General features: G+C 44.8%; 1 protein-coding gene across 3 annotated transcripts in view; it reads left to right on the forward strand.

Moving 5' to 3' along the window:
* FYN (FYN proto-oncogene, Src family tyrosine kinase) overlaps window positions 1–24,525 on the forward strand; it is a 211,013-nt gene that overhangs the window by 23,176 nt on the left and 163,312 nt on the right. For 2 of the 3 annotated variants that reach the window (XM_072831723.1, XM_072831720.1), the window contains exon 2: window positions 4,820–4,859. The exons of the other annotated variant lie outside the window; for it this stretch is intronic. The gene's annotated coding sequence lies outside the window, so the exon portion shown is untranslated. The remainder of the gene's footprint in view (window positions 1–4,819; window positions 4,860–24,525) is intronic. 3 annotated transcript variants of the gene reach the window in all.

Raw genomic sequence — 24,525 nt, forward strand, 5'->3', positions numbered from 1 at the left:
CTCTGTATGTGTCTCAGCTTTCTTTGGAATTATGGCAGAGTCTGGCCCTGCCTGGTCTTTTTGTGCCTTGGATCCCAAGTTAATACCCGAAGGAACAGTGCCCCTGTTGACATACTTGATATGGAAGTTGCTGTCCAAGGGCCGTTTTATCCTCGTTGCCACTGACATCACACCACGTACAGTTCTGAGGTTCTCACTTTAGTTTTGATTGAATAGAGCTGTGATCGTTGGAGCAGAAAGAAGCCATTCAGATGTGAATAGACGTGTCTAGCAACATGCAGATGTTTTTTGGCAGGTTGATGAATATTTTAAGTCTTTTTCAAGAAGTAGAAAAGGGTCAAACTGGAAATAGAGAAGATTCTGTGGCAAGGGAAAAGTAGATTTCATTTCTCTCCCTATCTTCCTTTTCTTAAAATAATCAAACAAAAAGCAGAACCAGGATTTAAATCTTGGATTTGTCATATCCCTTAAGTCTCCCTCACATGGGAGTTGTGATTAGGACTCTCACATACTGAACCTCAGCTTCTTAGCCCCCAATTTTTTTTTTTTTTAAGTAAAAAGGAAACACTGGCTAATATTAAAAATAACAGCAGAATCTCCAGATTGGATCTCTGTCACTTATTTATAGGTCGTAACCCAGGACAGAGTGGAAAGCAGGGCCATGCCCTGGTTGTCCGTATGCTATGTGTGGTATGTGGGCACACCCTGGGCCTCCGTCGCCCACCCCTCCCCAACACACGCACACCCACCCCCGCCGAACTTGCAGCTTGAGTCAGCGTGCGGCTTCGCTTCCTTCACCCCCGTCGGGTGGGTTCTTCCCCGGCCACGGTCACCGGCCCTCCCCCCGCCCCCCTCGGTCAGCAGAGCTGGCCCAGGCCCCCGTGGCGCGCAGCACGGCCCTGACCCCGCACACGCCGGCCTGCGAGCAGGGGACACCGTGGAACAGGTACTGCGTAGCATGCTGGAGCAACACGGACGCGAGGAAGTCTCGCTCTGCACAGAAGTGGGACCAAAGGGAAGCAGGAGCGGAAAGGCGATCTCTGCCCCGGGCCCCCGACAGCCCCAGCTGCCTGGGAGGAAGCTAGACTCACCGGGCAGGTTGGTGAGTTTGGAGTGACAGCTGGTGCCAGGAGTCTGCTGGGGGCTGCGCCTAGTTTTCTGGCCCTTCCCAGGACAGAGGCGAGTAGAAAAGACGGGGTCACTGCAGGAGGGTGCTTCCCACTGGCTGGCTCCTTAGCCAGCCTCTGCCTCAATTTCCCACCTTCCACCAGCCTCTTAACCCCCAGTCTGCCCTGTGGCCCTGCTGAGCCTCTTGCCCCTTCTCTGAACGTGCAGCTGACGCCCCTTTGTGCCTGTGCGTTCCTCTGCCCTGTGGTAAGGTGCCCGTGGGGGGCGCCACGGGAGATGTCCCCTGGGAGGCTGGAAACAGGAGAGCGGCGGGGCCGCAGGGTGGGCTGCATCAAGGGAGAACTCCGAGCTGAAGGCCTCTCAGTTCTATTTTTAGAGTTTTCTCTAAAAACAAAGCTCTCTCTGCATCCTCCCAAAGATAGAGGATTTGATCAGATCTAAATAGTTGGGAGCAGCTCGTTTTTTTGGCCAGGGCCTTGTCCTCTGGCTTCCCTCCCTGCAGGCAGTCACACGTTTGCAACATCCATGGATCAGCCTTTTCCACTGGGGAATCTGGGTCACTTCAGTCATGTTTCTCAAACAAAACATTAGCAGGACTTCAGCAGGAAGAATTAAAGCATGGAAAGTGCCCTGATGCCCACAAGCCCGCGGCGGAATGCAGAGTCAACTATTGAAAATGTCTGTAGACCTACATGCGCCTGTGTCCGCACAGACACGTACACACACGGGGAAGGAGAGGTCCCTCTTGCCTTAAAGCCTTGGAAACTCAAAACTTGAATATCTCAAAAGTTTAGTTTTAGAATAGAAATCAAGTAGAAAAATTGATCATTTTTTGAAGAATAATTTTTTTGAATGTAAGACAAAAGGTACTTCTGTCTTTTTTTTTTTTTTTTTTTTAATGTAAGACAAAAGGTACTTCTGTCTTTTTTCTTTTAAAGATTTACTTACCTATTTTAGAGAGTGCACTTGGCGGGGAGGGAAAGGGAGTCCGAGGATCGTGAGATCGCAACCTGAGCCAAAACCGAGAGTTGGACGCTCAACCAACTGTGCCACCCAGGCGCCCCAAATAAAAGGTGCTTCTAGTTCACTTCAACGTCTGATGACAAAATTTATTTATTCTCAACTTTTCAGAAACACACCCTTTATTTCCGACAGATATACCTGGTTTTAAAAACAAATGACACCCTTCATACCAGACAGTGTTTGCCCTGTGAATTTTACTTTCTGGCAATTTTATCTCACCAAAGCATATCCTCTTTGAAACAATGGAGCTAATGCCTAAAAATATCTCAGGCTGTGCTTGCTGGGAGTCTTTGAAGTTAAAGCTGTGACATCCTTCTAGGTTATGGCTGCAGGATGATGCATACATGTATTGTCTTTGTTAATTAACTCCATCTGTTTTATAAGCCTGAAAAAGAAATTGGATGAAGCTGCCTATATGGAGGGATAGATGATATTCCCTGTGCCATAGTGAGCCAGCAGCCCCGGACAGGTTTTCAGTTTTCCTTTTTGCTACCAGTTGCTCAAGTGCCATGGAGCCAAGGCTCATTCTTTGAGAGCCTGTTGTTGAACCGGGCATCCCGCGCAGTTGCACTTGTGCTGTCTGTAGGAGAGAGGTTAAGTTTCCTCACTACTTTGGAAAGGGCTAATGATTCTCCCAGGTGCTCTTTCTGTGGCAGATGAGGGCATCTCTCACCTTGCAAATAGAAAATTCCGTTCTGTGAATCAGAACGACAACCTTCCTAAACCTCTTTTGGGAAACGTTCAAGTGGAAGCCAGAGTTCCACTGTATGTATGTTCCCTTTGGTGAAAAGGTTTGTTTGATTGATTGATTGATTGTTTGATTGATTGATTACGGGGGAGGGGAGCAGGGGCAGAGGGAAAAGAAGAGAGACCTCCAATGCAGGGCTTGACCTCATGACCCTGAGATCCTAACCGTAGCCAAAAACCAAGAGTCAGCTGCTTAACCGACTGTGCCACGGGGGCACCCCTGGTGAAGAGCTTTCATGGTACCGAATTACTCTTTGCTGGTTATAGGGAGGCTAGTTAAAAATTTTGGACAATATGGATTCCCTTTTTTTTTTTTTTTTTTTTTTTTACAACTCAGCAGGATCTGCATCCTCAGTGGGTTAGCCAGGAGAAAGGCATGTATTGCCAGGTGGCATTTCCCTGGTTAGGCCAGGACAGCAGGTCAGAAGCAAGCAGGAGATGGGGCCATGTGGGTTGCTAAGGTACGGCCGCAGTGGCATGCTCATTAGCACATTCTCTCCCTCCAGCCCCATGCTAGTTCTCCTTCATGTCTGCAGTGAGTTCATGATTTGAATACCCATCTGCAGAAGACAATATATGAGTTTCTAATTCTCTTCCCCATGGTCATTTTTTTTTTCTTCCCTTCATTCTGAGTCATCTTTGATTAAACAAAACAAAGATGTTACTGTTAATTATGCACCCTTTCAAACAGTTCAAAAATTCTTTTGTGCGTGTGTGGGGATGGATGGTTTTGATGGGGATAGTGATCTATGATGACAGTATTTTAAACTGTGGACCGGGATGCTAGGGATCCTAATGGAAAAAAATGTGTAAGTCTCTACTAAGATAGGAAAAATCGTCTCTGCTTTTTTATTCTCATTCCTCAAACCTTTTCCTTTCTGCCCTCACATGGTCAACATAATTCCATTCAAGCATCTGTATTCTCTTTAGACATCTTATTAAAACTTAGTTCATGGGGATCCCTCGGTGGCTCAGCGGTTTAGCACCTGCCTTCAGCCCAGGGCGTGATCCTGGAGTCCCAGGATCGAGTCCCGCATTGGGCTCCCTGCATGGAACCTGCTTCTATCTCTATGTCTCTGCCTCTCTCTGTGTCTCTCATGAATAAATAAATAAAATCTTTAAAAAAATAAAACAGTTCAAACAGCTAAAATTGCAAATAATAAATGAGGTACCATCATACTGGCAGGTTGTAGGCAGAGTGCATGAGCAAACTGGAAATCCGCCGTCGTCCTCGTGGCACTTTAAAGATTAATGTGACATGGGCAGGGGTGCTACAAAATCAGTACCCAGCTCTGCCGGGCAGTGTTGGCACAGGTTCTAAGGTAATCCTGGGGCTGGAGTCCCGTGGACACGTTGGTGCAGGCTGGGGGGTTGGCACACCTCCCCTAGAGGGGAACTCCAGCTGATGGGAAAGAGGGACCATACCAAGAAGGTGGTTTTGACAGCGAGGCCCACCCACAGTCTAGGAAGTGGGGCACAGATGGGTTGAGGTCTAAGGGAAGATTTAAGCCAAGAGATGAGTTGAATAAGACCTTGGAAGGCTCTTTTTTTTTTTTTTTTTTAATATATCCCAACTATGGATGACTTGTAGGAACCCAGAAGGGGTGTGTGTGTGTGTGTGTGTGTCTGTGTCTGTGTCAGGCCTCCATCTTTATTTTTCCTGACTCCAGAAACTCAAAATCTTGTGTTGGCCTCCTCTGTTGGTACAAGGCCAGGTCTTTGCAGTTGCAGGCAGGTGTTCATGGCAGCTGTGACTTAGCAACAATTGTGTGAATGAGGAAAAAAAAAAAAAAAGAGTTGTGGGCAAGTTGATTGTCTGCAGCAAATGGAAATTCTATGGTGGTACTTTGTGGGAGGTTTATAGGCAGAGAGTGTTCAGTTCTCTTTTGATGTCTGTTTTTTTTTTTTTCTTCTTCTACAGTTTTTTGAAGAAGCAGGATGCTGATCTAGACGTGGAAAAAGTAAGTTGACAAGTTCTGCCCTGAGAGCACATGCCTTGTAAATCAGAAAGTGTGTCCCATTGGGACCCAGGACTCGGTCCACTTTTGAACTCTGAGCCTGTAGGTTTCTAAGAGAGACGTTGAGTTGGGAGATGGAGCTGGCACATGAATAGAAAGTCTCACCCCACTTAGGTGCATCTACGATTTCCCCCTCCTCTTAGTTGTAATGCTCGATTTTGGTAATTATGGGAACGTGTAGATGTTTAGCCGTAAGATGTGTCTCTTTACCCCAGAAATAGAAGGGAACAGCTGTCCTGGGGCTGATGCCTTCAGGGGCTGCTGAGGGGTGGGCAGCGCTCTGCCTTCAGACTGGTTAAGGAAGATCCCCTTCCGTCCATCCGTTTTTGTTTTTTTTTTTCTACTGGAGATAACTCCTGCTTACCTCTGCCCTAGTTGTGCCTTCAGTTTGTAGTCACCGTGTCGCGGGTCATCCTTTCATTCACTTAACATTTTTCTGATGCCCACTGGGTGTTAGGCACCATGCTGGAATCTGTGGAGACAAGAATGGATGTGACTGACAAGTACACAGGCGATTATAATACGTCGCAATAGGAATGTGCAGAAGGGGCTCTGGAGGCTCAGCCTGAGGCTGCGCTGTCCGGAAAAGCTCCTGGACGGAGGGCCTGTGTGAAGGAGCCCCGTAGCCACTGCGTCGGCAAATGTTTGCTGAGTCTTCTCTGCTTGTACTTCTCATCTCCCAGCTGCCTTGGGTTCCCAGGAGCGATTCCCGTGAACGGCTGGATGGACAGGGTCTCCCTGGCCACCCACGGGATCCTGTTCTGCCCCAGTCTCAGCAGCTCAGAGTGACGGTCCTCCGTCCCCTGGCCACTCAGGGGCCCCACTTCATCATCAAAGAATGACTTGGGGTTAGTTCTCCTTTAGACTTTGTGTGTAAGAGAAGTTCTTCTCCCAGAACTAGAGGCACACTCCGCATGCAGCCAGTGTCCTTCACGCTGCGGAAGTGTGCCATCTGGAATCGCATTCCGGAATGATTATGGGCAACCCCTGGCTTCTGCAGAATGGCCTGCCGTCTTTCGGTCACAGCCTTTCCTGCTCGTGCAAACCCAGGCGACTCAGGCTCTCACCAGGCCTGGGTTGGACGGGAGGCGTTGTGAAATCCTGGCTGCTAAAGTTTTGGCTGTGGAAGCCAGGGGCTAGCGAAGGCACTGCTGGGTACTGTGGCCCTCGTGGGCCCCACAGCCAGCGAGAGCCTTGGGGTGCCGGGAGCCACCTCAGGACGGGGTGGCGCAGAAGAGCGGGGCGGGACGGCTCCGGGAATCCTGGAGCTGTTCCAGGGTGCAGGGCTTGCCCTGCCTTGTGCCGCCCAGGCCGTGGCCCGAGGTGAATCCTCCCACCGTGAGAGGGGGAGGGAGGTCCAGTTTATGGGGGAGGCGGGTCTGTTCATTGTGTTCTCAGTACAACCCGATGCCAGGCAGACAAGAGGGCTCAGCAAACGGGGTGGGAAAGCCCTGAGCCGAATGAATTAGCGTCTTGCTTCAGCTCTGCTGTTCACTTGCCCTACGACCTTGGGCAGATCTTTTCTCCTGTGAGAGCCCCATTTCTCTCATCCGTAACACGGTCCCATTCCCCGTTTCAAGTTAAAATCCTTCATTTTTTCACTTAAAAAATACAGAAGCCACACGTATTTCTTTGTTTTCGACTTGGGCTTTATCCCAAGAAGGTTGTAAAGGGCTGTTGGCCACGAGTCTGAAGGATGCTTAATAAGGCCCAGCAGAGGTTGGGAGTTCCTTGAAGGTGCAGCCTTGTCCGTTGTTGGCGCGCCCGGGACCACACTGTCGGCAGCGAGTGCCTAGTGAAGGAAGGAGCTTGACCAACCCGTCCTGTGGGCTGGGGGTTTGTAAGTACTGAGGGAATTCAGAATAAGAGAAGCTGAAAGTGTGGTAGGAGGTGCTTCTTGGACTGCATGAACCTGAGCTGCCTGCAAGGGACTCTTCCCGCTGCACCCTCTTGGGCACGTAATTAATGACCTGGAAGACGTTCAACCGCCCTAGAGGAGTTCAGCATTTTAAAAGTTCTAATTCAAAAGCCCCAATTCCAGAATTTTTTTCTGATGCTGATAGAAGGCTGTGGAGCACAGAGGTATAAACTGTCTTCGCCTATGTTTGTATATCTGCCGAGAAGAACCTAGAGTGTGCCTCCGTTGTGTAACTAAGGGATACCTGCTGGCCAACCCAAGTGAAGAAAAATCACAGAAGTCATGGTGTGTTTTTTCCTAAACGGATTTGTGAGCTTTCTCTGTCATTTGGACATTTTTGTAAAGATAGAACTATGAATGGAAAATTAGCCTTATCGCGACACGTCAAAGAATAAACTCTAATTATTAATTATTCCTTGTAGGTTATTGAGATTATGCTACATCCTGAGTGCTTTCTGTGTGCCACACCAGACAACAATCTTGTGAAGGAACCATGGCCCTTACCATGAGTCGCTTGAGGCACCACAGCAAGAACAAAGATTCTAGTTATATCTGTCTGGGTCTAGAGCCTTCTCTTTCTCATAACCCTAGCTTACCTTGCAATTGATACAATATTCAAGACAATATATTTCTGTGACCTCTTTTTAAAAGGTTTTAGGAGTAATAAAAAAGCAATGTTACTTTCTAGAAGACGTCTGAATGGGGTTGCCCTGCCACCACGCACTTCTTCAAAGCCGTCATTGTTGTATAGTTATTTGTGCAGTAACCATCTCGTATCGGTGTTCCCTATTGAACCGTAAGCTTTGTCAGATCTGAATCTTTACGTGTGCTAAGCCTAGTGCCTGGCTTCTAGATTGCCCTCTTAAAATGTTGACCACTGGCACATGACCAAATTAGAGTCCATGAGAGCCACTTTGGTAGGTGGCAAAGTAAAAAAATCTTACTGTGTACTCCAGAAATCATGTTTGTCTTCTCCATCTATAGGTTTTATCTGTGGAAACCATGCCAGTTAATAGCATTATATGGAGATAAGACAATCACTCCTTGGCGTCCTCTTCAAAAGTACCAAGTTTCAAGCAGACAGATGAATAGATACTTCTTGAGAATGAAGTAATCCATGCAAAAGCAAAGTAACTCTAAGGATAGAAGAGGGAGGAGCAGTAAGAGCACAAGGGAGACATTAATACTGCTTTTTTTTTTTTTTTCGTCTCAAAAGAATCTTCTTGCATTATTAAGGGATACACTTCTGAGTATGGTTTATACAAATCACTGATTTAAATATATACAGTGTATCTTCCAAAAGTAAAACCCATACTCAACTGAATTTTAAAGAATATGTAATCAGGTTAGGTCAGAAGGACAAAAAAATGTACTTTTTGAAAAATAAAACTGATTAAATTGATTTATCCTATTTGGTAATTTAAATCATGATTTAAATGGACTTGATTAAAATAATAACTACTTTGGTCATAATGACTTTCAGAGGGCTAAGGAATGAGGTTTGATTTCCATGTATCCTACATGATTTTCATGTATCCTGCATGGCCTCTATTTAGCATGATTGCAAGTATTTGACAGTTGTCTTGAGAGAGACCCATCATTGTTGTAGTTTCAGTGAGAACAACAATCTCTGTATTGCTGTTCTGTTTGCAGGGTTTAGATAAGCTGTCTTCAAGCCACGAATATGGCCATAGATAGACATACTGTCTATTTGATAGACACAGAGGCCACCCCAAATAAAAATTGTCATTCAAAAGAAAAGTAAATAGAATTCTTTAGAATGTTTCCTTTATCCCAGCAAATTCCTTAAAATGTGTTCATCCATAAATGTAGAATATATATAGAAGTTGCTCCATTTTTCAATGTTTCTTTTGTTTTAATAAGTCCCAAGAGAAATGATAATAATATCCTAGTTTCTTATTGTGGGGTTAATAGTTCTTATTAAAAAAAGAAAATGAAAAAAATAATAAAAAAAATTTTTAAAAAAGAAAACGTGGTTCTATACAATTGGCTCACAATTTGAGACTGCATCTGGAATCAAGCTTTAAAGCCATATGTATGTGATTCCTACATAGCTGCTTGAGAGATGGAAAAATTAATTCATGTAAGATTTTTCTTTAGTAGAGGAATAGGATTTTCAGGGGTTACAAGGTCAGCAGTGCCTATATGGGGAGTCCAAAGGCATGAGGATGTGTCTCTAGTGAGACTGTGTGTGTGTACTGGGGGGGAGGCGATGTAGCGTTTCACAGTGTATGCTGGTTGCCATAAGGAGGTAGAAAGCATGAAGAAGAAGAGGGAAGAACACCCATAAGCAGAACTCCTTGCCCTCTGTAGAAGCCATTGCTTCTAAATGGAGTGCAAGTCTCACTAGGTGGTGTGGGGACCAGCCCTGGTCCGTCCCCAGATGGAACTAGCTACTCCTTAGGCCTTCTCTGATCCACACACTTAGAGCTGTCATCCCTGGGGCCTATGGGATGCCCAGTTGTGTCTCATTCTCCAGCCTCTTACTGAGTAAAGGCTGGGCTTCCCACAGCCTGCTTTCCTAGTCACTAGGGATCAGGAAAAAGGGATGATTTTGGTGGGTGGTGGTGGGGGACGGGGACAGGGGAGGGGGGTTGGTGTTTGGGAGGGAGGAACTTGCGTAGAGCTCTGTTTTAGGTTGAAGAGCAAACAGTTTTAGTCCTGTACCAAAAACAGTTGTTCTATATCACCCATAATGCCTGACCAACTTTCTTTTATATAATTCTCTGGATTATAAACCTGCTGCTGTGGAAGAGAAACAGCAGTGCTGCTGTGAAAGAGAAAACACGCCCTCTGCCAATTCGAATTTCTGAGATAATAAAAGACCCCTCTTCCTAGACATGATAAACTCTGGCAGATGTTGATGACCATTGGAAGAAATACAAATAACAAAATTTATGTTGTGATCAAGGAAAAAGTTGAAAAAAAATCAGAGTGAATTGTCTAGCTTGGATGAAGAACGTATAATTCATTTGTTCCTCAAACATTACCTAACACCTATGGGCTAACCACGGTCCCACGCCACATGTTATCTTACTCAGTTGCCCTATTTTATATGTGAGGGAAATGAAGCTGAACAGAAGTGAAATGATTTGCCCAAGGACTTACATGTAGGAAGTGGTAAGAACCAAAAGTAGCTCTTAAACTTGGGATACCCTTCTGTTTCCACTCAACAGTGGATATTCTCTTGTACTGAAGCTCAAAAGAGCAGAAGACAAATGAACAACCATCATCAGCTTCATGCAGTTTAACTGGTAGTTTTATACGCATCTTTCCTTTTTCTCTTCCCTGAATTTAAAGGGACTTTCACCGTTATTTGTTTAAAAATAGTAATTAATGATGTTTTTTATCAAAGAGAAATTAGAAACTTAGAAGAACCATCTCTTTGAATCTGACATGGCCCCACCAGGTGGTCCCATGGGGGTGACAGAGGCGGCAAGAGAGTGACTTCCCACGATGGCATTCTACAGGAATGGGAGTCCAGGGAGGCCTGTTCCTGGGCTCAGGATGATCTCATTGTCCTCATCTCTGTAGCATTTATCATCCTGCAAGGAGAGAGCTGGATGCTGCCAGGAGAGAACGGGGAGAAATGCAGCCCACTTGACAATGAAGAGTCAAGACAAGCTCCCACCTACTCGGTAGTCTTTCTTCTGTAGCCCAATTGCCGCATAATTTCTTCTATTGCAGCCAGGCCTGCTGGGGAGAGGTTGGAATCACTCGGTTGTCTGCCTTGCATAGATTTATTGTCTGCTGAAATCCCCTGTGAAGGAGAGATTATTAGTAAAATAAGTGTAAAGAATGGCTTCGAAGATACTTTTGACACTGCCCCGAAACACTTTCCAAAGCAGAGCTGCGCTGCTTCTGGGCTGGCGTGTGTGTATGGGGATGCGACCATCAAAATACTCAAAAATTCAGGCTTTTCCCCTAACACGGGTTACCACGGCCCACTTTGGGGCAACACCAAAAGTGTAAGCAGAAAACCTTCGTGTTTGTTTGCTGCAGCCGCCATAGGAAGTGACCACACACTTGAAGGCTGCAAACAACAGATTTCTTCTCTCACAGTTTTGGGGGTCAGAGTTCACAGCAAGAGGTCCGGAGTGTGTCCCCTCAAGAGGCTTTGGGGGAAACCTGTTGCTTACCTCTTTCAGCTCCTGGTGGCGACAGGCGTTACTTTGATTTATGACCGTGTCACTCCAGCCTCTGCCTTTCTCTTCAAGTTCTCTTCTCCTCTGTGTGTCTCCCCACCATCCCTCTCCTAAGGATGCCTGCGATGGCTTTCAGAACCCACCAGATAATCCAGGATGAGCTCCTCCTCCCAAGATCCTTAACTTCGTCATACCCTACCATTGCATTCCGTACGAGGTGGCAGCCACAGATTGCAAGGATTAGGAAGTGAACATCTTGGGGAGGGGGTGGACATTTTTCTGCCTCCCACACCTTCTCTTTTCAGAATTTCTACATTTCTCATTTCCTGAAACATACAGCTTATGACCACTGGTTTCACACATTACTTCAGCGAGCTTAATTTTTTCCTAGAAGGGGGCCCTTGGGAGTCTTAAGAACCAACCTGGTCTCCCAGGCCACAGAACAGGCAAGGCCAGGCCTATCATCTTCCTTAGATTGAAGTGATTGTAAGGATGAGGAATCATGGGCGCTGAGAGCAGGGAGGGGCCTTCGAAACCATAGCCTCCCAGACTTCGGGGGGAGACTCAGGCCAGAGATGCAGGGTCACTCGAGTCTAGAGTGGAGATGGGATCAGCACCTACTGCCTCAGCCCACCTCTTCTGCTGTGTCCCTTTGTGAGTCCAAGCTGTCCTCCATCGTATATGTCTCCTCCTCATCCTTCATGTGACAGTTCTTTAGTACCTGAGAACCCCAACCCTGCAAATCCCCCTTTCCTTGGCCAACAGCCCTGTTCTTACAAATATTCTTACATTACCCGATATCAGGCATTCTGCTGTTCTGGTTACATCCCCCTAGAGGTGTTCCCTTTATGTCATTGTCTCTTTAAGAACATAGCGCTGAGATATGAACAATACTTCTGAGATGGCGTGCCCAGCATAGGGCAAGGACTCTACTCCTAGAACTGTTAGGTCTTGTGAGATGCACATGTTTTCTGCATCATTACGTGCTACACTTAGAGGAACCAAGGTCACACTTCCATTTAGCCACCCTGTCACACTTTTCAGCTCGCATTGAACTCAGGTTCAGTAAACATCCTTAAGACTTTAAAATATGAATTGCTTTAGACCTCTCCCCTTTGCCCCTGCCAGGAAGAAGAGCTGGGTTTCTGTCTGTAGCAGTATGGGATCAGTTTGGGACCCAGAGTAGAGTCCAGATAGAGATCCAGAGAACAGATATATCCATGGGCTGGGGCATGCTCACATGGATGGTACCAGCAGCAGACAGCAAACAGAAGGCAGTTAGGACAATTTGGTGAGGCATAGAACTGGAGAAAGTCTTGTGTAGGTGGCAGTCTAGCTGGACAGATATTGGGAGCAGAATTGTCCCGCTGAAAGGGCAGATAGGAGGCACACTGGTATGGAGGGACGAGGCTCCAACCAGGGTGCTGATGAAAAGAGTTGAGTCCTGAAGAATGAGTTAGAGTCAACTCCCAAAGCAGGGGAGGGCCCAAGATGGGAGCTTGAGTCCAGAGACCCGAAGGAAGCCCCTAGTCTGAAGTCAGAGTCCCAACACGGATGTGCGTCTGTGAATCTGTGGCCTGGAGCCTCCCCTGCTCAGAGCCTGGGGTCAAGGTCACGTGACAGAACTTGTGAACAGGGCTCTGTTGTCCCAGTTGAGCAGATTGGAGGGTGCAGGGCAGGTGATGACACCCTCCTATCTATACGCAGTTGATTTCTTACTATGAAAAGTAGGGTTTTATTCCCGTGAATTCTTTGGATTCTTTTTTGCCGGTGGTTTGGTCAGTTGTGGCAGTCACTGCAGCCCGTTGAAATGTTTTAAGATCTCTGTTCTTTCCTCTAGTTGATTGACTGTCCCCTCAGTTGTGAATTATTTGTGATATCTCTAAGCACATCTTGCTGAAAACCTCACCAGGGATGACCTACAAAGTCCTGCTGTGCAAGGACCTCCCTCAGGTCAGTGTTGCTCCTCTGTGATGTTGGCACCCCTGGGTATGGTTGCTCAGTCACCTCTGAGGCCTTCAAACTGAATTGTCCCTTAGCCCAGGCTTTCCCACCTCAGGCAGCTACGCTTGGCGCACCTGTCAGATGCTCTGCTGACATCTAGGTGCTCAGTGTCTATAACTCTGATAGTCTTGCAGAAAGGGCATGAGATAAGGGCAGGGCCCCAGGAAGGGAGAGTGGGTAGCATGTTTGGTCACTCGCTGCTTTGCGGGCAGAGGTCCCCAGTTGTTCGCACTGACACCCATGGGTTTCAATCCTAAGTCCCACTTCCTGTAACATACTTGTGGGTGTTAGCCCGTGGGTGATTTTTAAAGCAGAACTAGAAGCCAGTATTCAGATGCAGAGTCCTAATCTCCATTTCTAGTGTTCACCTCTTCTAAAGACATCCTTCTTTGCAGATTACGTGTAGTGTATAAAAAGCAGACCCTACAGTTGGGTGCGTAAGGCCATTTCTTAGAAGATGTAGGAGTGTTCATTAAGTTGTGAAATGTGCCACTACTAAATGTAGTCAGCGTGTAAAGTGAAGGAAAGGAAGTGAGATGCTGTGTGGATCATTTATGTTAACAGAAGAAGGGGGGTAAAACAATTCACTCATTTGCATAGTCCTTCCAAATAAGCCTGCCAAGACCAAGTGAGATGGTTTCAGGGTCAGTCACGAGGCGGCATGATGTAGTGGAAAGAGTGTGTGGGCCTCAGGGGCTTAAGTAAGTCCTGCTGTGCCACCAAAAAGCTATATGATGTTGGCTGTGGGGGAACAGATAGTCAGATGACGAATTGTAACGGTGGTGAGTGTCTGAGGGAAGGTACAGGGAAAATGATGCAGGAGGATCCCAAATAGCAGTTCACAACTTCTGTTGGTTGTTCCCCCTGCTTTGGGCAATACTGGCCAAGGATTGGATAACTTCCAAGTGTGACAGGAAACAGATCCATACTTGGGCTGGAAGAATGGGAAGGGGAGAGAAGGTTCCTTTCCACGACATTATTTTTTCTGTTGCTCTTCATCAAGATTTAATGCCACAGTAATTTAAAACAAACAGAACCTGTGCTTGTGGGTGGGAGGCAGATTTTGCTCATCTTTGGAAGAATATTCTGAAACGTAGTCCTAAACTGGTAGTATTGGAAGCAGTAGTTATAAAAAGCAAAGTAACCACCACTTTGCCCGTCATACAGTTATCAAATAAGGGGAAAAACTTTTTTTTTTCCTTTACCAGAGAGCTTGACCTATGTGTCAAGGTGATACTTATTGCAAAAAAAAAAAAAAAGTAAATTTGATAATGGGGTTAAAAGTTTGAACAGCCCATAGGTATTAAAAATGAAATAATTTATAAAACTCACAAAGTTTGGAAGTCCTCACAGTGATCCACAGGGAAGTTTTAGGTGTGGGAGAGCCCTCGTTGGCAAAATGTCAGTGCTTTTTTTTATGTATTACCTATGACTGGAAGAACAAAAAAAATTTGACAGTTACTATAATATTTACTGTATTTTCTCATATTTGGTTATACTTATTAATACAAATACTGGCTACTAGCCAATCTTGTAACTTTTTTATTATTCTATTTATACAGTGGCTTAGAGGAAAATATAAGTAGGCTTCCATGTTTTCTAGGTAGTAAATACAACAACAAGATGTCATGTAATGTTTTTGAAGGCAAAAGTAGAAAGCTTCAGAAACAATTTCAGAGCCAACGGAGCAAGATGTATGAGGGCAGGAAAAAGCACTTGTTTGGTTTGGTGTTTTTTTAAAAGGTTTGTTTTTTTTTTAATAGACTTTATTTTTTAGAGCAGTTCATATCAAAATTGAGGGGAGAGTACAGAGATTTCCCATATACCCATGCCCCCCACACATGCACAGTGTCCCTCATTATCAGCATTCCCATCAGAGTTGTACAGTTGTTACAACTGATGAGCCTATGTTGACACAGTGTCCTCACCCCAAATCCTTAGTTTACATTAGTGTTCACTCTTAGTGTTGTACGCGTTACATGTTTGGGTAAACATACAGCCATGCGTGTCCACCATTATGCTATTATATAGGGTATTTTCATTGCCCTAACGATCCTCTGTGCTCTGCGTGGCTCTGCACCCCTAACTTCTGGCAACCACTGAATTTTTTTTTTATTTATTTTTATTTTTTTTTTACTGTCTCTATGGTTTGTTCTTTTACAAGATGTCATGTATTTGGAATCATACGCTAGGTGGCCTTTTCAGATTGGCTTCTTTCACTTAGCTATATGCATTTAAGTTTTCTTCATGTCTTTCCATGGCCTATTAGCCCATTTCTTTTTAGCGCTAAATAATATTCCGTTGTCTAGATGTACCACAGTTTATTTATCCACTCACCTCCTGGAGAACATTTTGGTTGCTTCCAAATTTTGGCAATTGTAAATAAAGCCACTATAAATATCTGTGTAGAGGGTTTTATGTAGACACAAGTTTTCAGATCCCTCAGGTAAATACCATAGAGCATGATGAAAAGCACTTGCTCTTTGTTGGAATTTAGAAATTGTTTTGTATTTCCTTAGGGGAAGAGCCCAAATCACTTCTTGCCATAGGCTTGTTTGCATGTAAATTTAGTCAGCCACCATTTCACCTGATGCTTTAACCCATAAACATCCATTGTTGTGTATCTGCTCAAATTTGAATGGTGAATGACAGAGTTTTGTGTTTTCTTTTGTATCACATATCTTCCAGCTCCATGATCATTGAGAGCTCTCTTCACCCAAATTGAAGGATGCTTTTCTCCAAAGGTCTTCCTTTTTTCTGTTTCTTTTCCCCACAGTTGGGTCTGAGTCAAGTTATTACCTCTCACTTTGGAATCACCTTTGCTGGCTTGGTAGTTCAGACCCGTCTTCAGTTCCTCTTTTTATTGCTGAATTCGGCATTCTCTGTTGAGTTGTGCACTTAGCTCAGCCCCTTGACTATAACAACATCGTGCCCCTCAGAGGCTGAGTGTAGGGTTTACTTTGCAGTATCTTACCACCTCTTTGCATAAACCTTTCCTTACTTTTTTTCATAATTTTTTTCATATTCATTCTTCACTTAGTGTGTCTTCTATGGTCAAATGACAATTGGCCCATTAAAGCAAAAATGGAGACGTGCTATTCTTTTATGTCACAATGAAGATGGTATGAAACATTTTTCAATATTTTTTATATTCCCCAAATGAATGAGACCAATAGTGAAAGGGAATAAAGGGGAAAGGAGAAAAATGAGTGGGAAATATCAGAAAGGGAGACAGAACATGAAAGATTCCTAAGTCTGGGAAACGCACTAGGGGTGGTGGTCACTGGGTGACGGGCACTGAGGTGGGCACTTGATGGGATGAACACTGGGTGTTATTCTCTATGTTGTCAAATTGAACACCAATAAAAAATAAATTTATAGGAAAAAAAATAGAACCTTCTGATAAGAGAAAAAAAAAGAAACATTTTTCAAGAAAATCAAATTCTCTAAACTCAGATCTTTAGGATGGTGGTATAGTTTATGCATTTTTTTTCTACAAGTAGTCTGCTAAATAGGAGGAAAAACCAGTGTAAAACAACTTTGCCAAATTCATTTGCTTTTGAAATAACCTATCAATTTTAATTTTTAAGTAGAAAATAGGAAAAGCTTTTAGAATAAACATTACTGAACTAGAACAAATTCAATAAGAATTCTTATTTTGTCTAAATTATGGCTTTGGTACCAAGATCAGGGACTTTTGAGGGTGTCTAAGGTTAGAGTAGAAAAATAATCTCAGAGCTTACCCTTAAAAGAAGTAGAAATGATGAAGCATCATATTAAGGTTGGAAGCCTGGGTGTCTGAGAGAGGGATGGAATTAAGATTATTTTGTAGGAAGAAAGGAAGAGTGGTTTGGGGCAGTCAGATGGGTAGGAGTAACGCAGTGGAGCAAGCTTGGCAAGCTTGTGTTGGGTGGTTGGGTCAGGTTGGGAGATGGAGGCCAGCACTGCTACTTGCAGCAATTTGGTATAATGTAGCAAACAGCCATTGCATTCTGGGTGGCATTTCAGGTCCCCTTGCAGTACAGTTACCTCTGAATGAGACATCACCACAGAGTTTACCTCCCCATCAATGGTGGCCTGAATGAATGCTCCACATGAGTCTGTGGAGAGAATAAAGGATGCCACGTTGGGTCTGCAGTGGTCGTTGTATTTGATTGGGGGAGGGAGTTGGACAGAGTAAGCATTCAAGTCTAAGGACAGAGTTCTGAGCTGTAGGGCTCCACAAGGGTCAGAATGCCTGGAAGGAGGCGCTAGGGAGTCAGATCCAGAGCTTGCAGTGACATGGAAAATCATGATAATAATGATGATGTCTACAAAGGAATACACACACACACACACACACACACACACACAAGGAAGTGTTTGTCTGGGTCAGTTATATACATACATGCATATGCAGAAAGGAGAGTGGAGGGAAAAGGGAGTAAGACCCTTGTACCCATCCTGCAACATGAGAACTGGAATACCAATATTACCTTGGGAGTGCTTATGTGTTCCTGGCCATACTCCTCTCTCCCGGCACCTCTACTGAATTTTGTCTTTGTCATTTCCTGGCTTGCCTGTGTGTTTCCCTATGGCTTTTCTGTGTAATCTATTAAGTTTGTTTGCCTTGGGCAGACAAAAATACTAATATCCATATAGTATTCTTGTATCATTTGCTTTTTTCCAGTCTTTTTTTTTAAGATTCATCCTTGTTGATGCATGAAATGACATATATGAAATTCACTTATCTCCACTGCTCTACGGTTTTGAATTGTGGGAACATACTACAGTTTATTTATCCAGTCTTTTCTCAACAGACATTTGGGTCATTTCCAATTTTGGGCTATTTTAAACAGTGCTGCGAACTTTCTTATATGTACATCCCGCTGTAAACAATTTCTCTAGGACAGGTGCCTAAGAATGTTGGGGTCTTAGAGTATGTGCATCTTCAACTTTACTGGATAATACCAAATTGTTTTCCAAAGTGGTTATGTTTGGACATTCCATTTGATCTTCCCATGAGTAAACCTATTACCTTTTAAGAGAAAGGGAAGTCTGAAGTGCAGGATTGTCTAAACATTGAAGAAGAAAAAGGATATCATTAGAGTCTGATGAAGTATAACCCTGCCATCAAAGTGTAGGGTATAGAGAGCTGGGGATATGAAGAAAAACATAAGGGTTTTAAATAGGCACTACGGGTAGGGTGAAAGGTTATCTTGCAAGGACTGTGGTCAAGGTGTCATTAAGAGGCATATTCCATCTCAGTAGGACTGAATTTCCCAGTTCCCCCTTTTTTACTCTGCTCTTCCTGAGGAGGAGGAATCACTAGTGCTCCCTCTGGGGAGCAGAAAGATGCTTCCAGGCATAGAAGTGTGCTCCTCCCACATCACACTGATGGTGGCATGGATTCTACCAAAGTTTTCAAAACACACATGGAGGCCTACAAATATTTTGGATATTACTCTCCTCCCAATGTAGGAGATTTTTGTGACAGCCATGTTTTATACTTTATAAATTCAGTGAACTCACACAGGGTCGGACATTGCTGTCTCTTTTACATCATAGGGTTATTTGCTTAAAAACTCAGAGCTACTCCCTTGTTGCTCAGTCACTAGACCTGAGAAAAATGGTAAATTAATTATGAAATAGGACATGGTCCTGGGTGAGCATGTTGACCTCATTTGTAAGTTTCAACCACTCTGACACATAAAGCTGATAAGATTTTTTTTTTCCAAAGGATTTTCCATTCCTCCACATCTAGATTTTAGGAAGGATGACTTCTTTGGTTGGCATTCCTAGGAAACTGAAAGTAGAGCACTAACCCATTCACAGCACATGTTGTCTGGAGTCTCAGAAGTACAGCCTTTTTTAACTTGTTATTTTTGGGTCACCCTTCATTAATAGCATTCATCAGATTTATTTGACTCTAGGCCTAAGAGCTCAGGGATGGTGGCATTTTCAAAATACTTTAATCATAGTTTTTTTATATATATATATATAAATCACCTGTCGATTGGTATTGTCTATTTGAAACTTCCGGCGGTGACTTTGGGAAGGCAGCATGGTATACTCAAAATAACACCATGCTTTGCCCCCAAAAGTGAAAAGAACATCAGCATTCCACAGTTTGAGGTCTCATTATGTAAACTATGACATGGCTACTCATGGAATATAATATATTAATTAAAATGATTAGAAAGGGACGCCTGGGTGGCTCAGTGGTTGAGCATCTGCCTTTGGCCCAGGGCATGATCCTGGAGTCCTGGGATCGAGTCCCACATCGGGCTCCCTGCAGGGAGCCTGCTTCTCCTCTCTCTGCCTGTGTCTCTGCCTTTCTCTCTGTGTTTCTCATGAATAAATAAATAAAATCTTAAAAAAAATAAAATGATTAGAAAAATTGTTAAACGAGTTAGACAAATATTTAGTTTTGCTAAGTGGAAAAAAGGATACCAAATTGTGGACTATGAGCATAATTTTGCAAAGCATAATGCATGCATAGTGAAAGCCTACAAAAACTATACCAAATGCTAACAGTTGTATTTGGGTTATGAGATTATAGGGATTTTTGCCTCCATGTTTGTTAATGTGGTTATATTACTTTTATAATAGAATTAATTAAAAGGCTGGACTTAAGAGAGATCAATCTGGATTCAAATTGCCACTCTACCATCAACCAGCTGTTTGACGTTAGGTAAGCTACTTAACTGGCTTCCTCAGGAGCTGAAGATGTTATATCTACCCCCAGAGAGTTGTTGCTAGTCAAATGAAGTCATATTCCCAAGCATCCCGCCCCCAGTCCAAGTAGCTGGTATGGTGGTTCCTACCCTCTGCAGTTTCCCCTTCTCTTGTGAAACAAGCCTTGCCCGGTACACACCCAACAACCATGAGTGGTGCTCTCTTATTATCTGGTTTCTATTTTGTCCAGTTGGGGCCCACTCTGATGTTAGCAAACACTTTTGGCCTCTTGGGACTTCTGTTTTAGCAGTGACAACTGATGGTTATTTTAGAGAAGTGATTGGTGAGTAAGAATGTTTGGCATTATGTGGAAGGAGGGGAAATTTGAAGAACTAGACTTCCTAAATGTTGGAGAATTTCAGCTGTTCAAATATATATCTATATTGGATTGACACAAATATGCTTGCTTATTTGAGGACATCTTTATTAACATCCCTTGGCTAGTAAGGAGAGAATATGTTATATGCTTGCTAAACAGGCTGGTGATTTTATGGCCCTGCCAAGTTCTTCTAAGAGACAAATACAAATAATATATAAGAGAAGATTTAGCAGGATCCCCAGGGGCTGTGTGTGAGCCCTACAATGTTAAACAAGCTTTATGATGATAGAAGATGATCATGTTCAGCAGTTGGTGTAAGCAGGGTCAGAGATGCTCAATGAAATCCTGGTTTTTAACTTATTTCAGGATAAGTTTATTCAGGCAGGGAGAGGAAAACTCATTTCTTTTTACTTTTTTAAAGATTTTATTTTTAAGTAAAAATTTATTTAAGTAATCCCTATACCCCAGTGTGGGGTTTGAACTCAGGACCATGAGATCAAGAGTCACATGCTCTATCAACTGAGCCAACCAGACACCCTGAAAACTCATTTCTTAAGAGTAATAGCCAGCTACAGCTTGGCTAGGTACTGGAAAATGTTATCTTGCTCTAGTTTAGCAAAGGTCCAAAAAAAGATGCCCATGTTCACAGCGCCCAAGTCATCCCATCTACTTGGACCAGCACTCAGAGTATCTGAGATCTCCCCTAGACTCTTAGCCTTACAGTCTGAAGATAGGAGTACATTCCTGACCTACTCAAGTCTAGAATCCAGGTCTGTGCACTCCCCGGTCATGTCCTGTTTAGAATAGCAGACTCTCCCTTCTGCCTCCAGCTGCCTTTGTACAAGTCATTGGACATGCTGAGCCTCACTTTTGTTATAAGAGGCGAAGTTTAATAGCTAAGGACCCTTCTGGCTCAAAAGTCCAAAAATTCTGTAATTCCTTTGGGTCTTCCTTTCTTTCTTTCTTCTTTTAACATGTCAGCATCTTGAGAGGTACACATAATTAAACTACAGGAAATCAACTATAAATTCTTGTTCCTTCAAGTTTGAGGCTCTGAATCAGGCCCCCTGTCTTTTGTGGATAGCTTGAAGGGATCAGAATATTTCTCCAAAGACCACAGTTGCCCATGGCATAGTCTTCTTGGCCCTACAAAGGTCAAAAAAAAAAAAAAAAAAAAAAAAAACACCAGGCCAACTGGAATGCAGTGGTAGGAGGTTCCTTGCTGATGAAACAAGCTGTTGTAGCCCTTTAAGAAGGTGACTAGAACAAGAACAAGAAATGAAGGGCATACGAGCTGGATGGGAAGAAGTACAGTTCTCTTTACTTGCAGGTGACATGGCTGTTTATATAGACAAATCCTAAGGAATGTATAAAACTACTTCTAGAAAGAGCTAATAAATGAATTCAGTGAAGTCATAGGATACAAGGCCAATATACGGAAATCAATTGTATTTCTATATGTTAGCAGCTAATAGGTAGAAAATGAAGCTGAAGAAACAATTCTTTATATAATAGTAACAGAAGAACATAAAACACTTAGAAATAAATGTAACAAAACTATCAATTGGCACTATCTCTGAGGGCACTTAAGGGTAATGGGTGCTAACAGTCCCAGACAGTTCCCTGGGGAGTGGACTTTGTTTTTGTAGCTCTTATCATTTCTCAAGGGAAAAAGCTATATCAACCTGCATGGTTGTTGTTTAGCATCATCAAGATGTGGACTGTAATGTCAGATTGTACTCAAGAAGCCATGCAGCACTCCTGGGGCCATTTCATAATCTATCTGATACCAAGCATATCTCCATTGCACTTTGGGTATAGAGTGAAGTCCTGAGTGATTTACGGGGCCTGATTAAATCTCAGGCATAAGATACTCAGAAAGTTGATTTTTTCTTTATCCTTTGTTCTTACTTCTCTCTAGGGTGTGATGAGTCATTTAATCCATCAGACAGCAGGACGGACCTATGTAATGAATTTTTACATGCCCTGGTCATTTTAATGTAATCGTCCTTGTTCTAAAAGGCTTCGTTAAGTCTATTGTTAGGATGGTAAAACTACCTAAGAGAGACAGGAGGGCTTTTCCCATTTTCAGAATTCAACAGACAGTTTCTTAATTGCACTGCTTTGGGTGAATGGTAATTAAATGGGTTGGGAGAATGTGCAGTATTTATTTATAGTAACAGGCATGTCATGTATTTATAGTCACTACTGCGCAGTGTACTTGATAACATCCTTTTGGGGGAAAAAGGGTCATGACTATTAAAGTAGTTTCAACAACTGTTTTTGGCAGGCCTTTGAATCTAGCTGTGAATATTAACAGATCCAGGTACTTTTATATTAAAATACCATACATAGCAAACCTTTTGCAAGGAACCTGCACTTGCACAATTCTAAATATACTTTTAACATTTTTAATTTAAAATATTTCGGGACGCCTGGGCGGCTCAGTGGTTGAGAATCTGTCTTCAGTTCAGGGCGTGACCCCGGGGTCCTAGGATCCAGTCCCGCATCCCTGCAGGGAGCCTGCTTCTCCCGCTGCCTATCTCTGACTCTCTCTGTCTCTCTCTCTGTCTCTGATGAATAAATAAATAAAATATTTTTTAAAAATTAAAATCCTTAAATATGTTTGCCAGTGTCAGTAGTCTTTGGAGTTTTATAAAGTACCTTAATTGTGATAAGATGATAGGTGAGTGACTCTTCCTTGGTTCTTAAATTTGGTGATAAATGCAATTTTAACACCTTCCTCTTAATGTGCTCTGACATGGTAGATTCATCAAGCAGATAGAGAAATTTTCCATCCACTGTCAAGGATCTTAGTACCAAGGAAACCACTGTTGGGGGGCCTTTTATTTTATTATTATTTTATTATTGGAGTTGAATTTGCCAGCATATAGCAGAACACCCAGTGCTCATCCCGCCAAGTGCCCCCCTCAGTGCCCGTCACCCAGTCACCCCAACCCCCCCCTTCCACTACCCCTTGTTCGTTTCCCAGAGTTAGGTGTCTCTCATGGTCTGTCACTCTCACTGACACTTCACTCATTTTCTCTCCTTTTATTGGGGGCCTTTTAGAGGACCGGGTGAAAGCTAGGGAAATCCTCCATCAAGAAAAACGTGGGCACACATACACCGAAACGCAAATACACTTCTCTACCTCAGGCGGTCTGTGGACTCCCCGAGTGCCTCTCCCCGGACCCACGATGTGAGTCCCTGACCCAAGTGCAGCTTGTGCAAATAGCCCCTTCCGTTTTGCACATCCCTCGTGTCTGCTCTCTCCCCTGCCCACGCCTGCAAATTCACTTCCGTTTCTACCTCTTCTCCGTAGGCCATTTGTCCTCAGTGTCTCCAGTACCAGTTCAGTCTAAGTGTGGCAGAAACAGAGATCCTTTCCCACCACTACCGATTCCCAGCCCGTCTCCTCATTTCTTCAGTCCTTGTAGGTGGTCACCAGCGTCTCCCCCGAAGCCGGAGCCGCGTGCCGTCTTGCTCCGTCCAGCCCCGTCCAGCCCCGTCCAGCCAACACACTGATGACCTTTGGTCACGCGTCCTCCTCACGGCTTCCACCCCGTCTGCGGTTTACCACCGCGGCCCTGGGGCAGGCCTCAGACCTCTGTCCTTTAAGCCGCCCCGGCCTCCCCCCGCTCCCCCGGGACCCGCGCTCCCCAGGCACACCTGGCCCCTGCCGCACCCCCGGGACACCCTGGGGCCTCTCTGGCCTGGCGCGGAGGTTACAAAGCACCAGCTCCTCCCTGTGGGGCCGACTCCTGCCGCGTCCCCCCAGTCTGCTGCCGTCCCCCGGGGCCTTGCTCTCCCGTCTCCCCGGGCGGCCCGCATTCTGTCCTCCGCCCGGAGCTGGCACAGGCGGTCAGCGGGCCGGTCGGTAGGCGGCGGCCCGGCCTCTCGTTTTCTGGGAGTCACCGACCCCGGCGGGAGTCGGCACCTCCGGTCACTTGGCAGCTTGGTCCCCAGCATGTCGCTCAGTCGAGTGGGGACTGCAGCAAGGCAGCTTTGCAAACACCTTGTTTAGGAGAGCGTGGGGCAGGGGCCCAGGGAGCAAAGCCGCGGCAGCCCGCACGGGAGCCTGGGGCCTGCTCGTCTCCACGCGGAGCGGAGCACAGCGAGGCAGGGGCGGCCCGGGTCGGGGAGGAGGCCTGCGGGTGCGTGGCGCGGCCCGCTCCGCGTTTGACAGACCCAGAGCTGCAAGTGGCCTCACCCCTCACCTGGCAGGTGGGCAGGCAGAGACGGGGAGGTTAAGCGACCTGTCCCAGGTCAGGCAGCAATAAAACCAGCTCTTGAACTGATGTTTTTGGACTCTCCTCTCTTTGCTCACGGCCAGTGCTCCGCGCCCCAGTCTTCTTTCTCCCTCCTCCTTCCTCCCTGTGCTTATTCGTGCCTGGTTGGTGCCCACAGATATTCTGAGCTCTTCATGCTGCCTTCATTGTCCTCTGCACTTAAATAAGCATAAGTACTTAGTAATTATCTTACATT

The sequence above is a fragment of the Canis lupus genome, chromosome 7, assembly GCF_048164855.1.
Source record: "Canis lupus baileyi chromosome 7, mCanLup2.hap1, whole genome shotgun sequence".
NCBI lineage: Eukaryota > Metazoa > Chordata > Mammalia > Carnivora > Canidae > Canis > Canis lupus.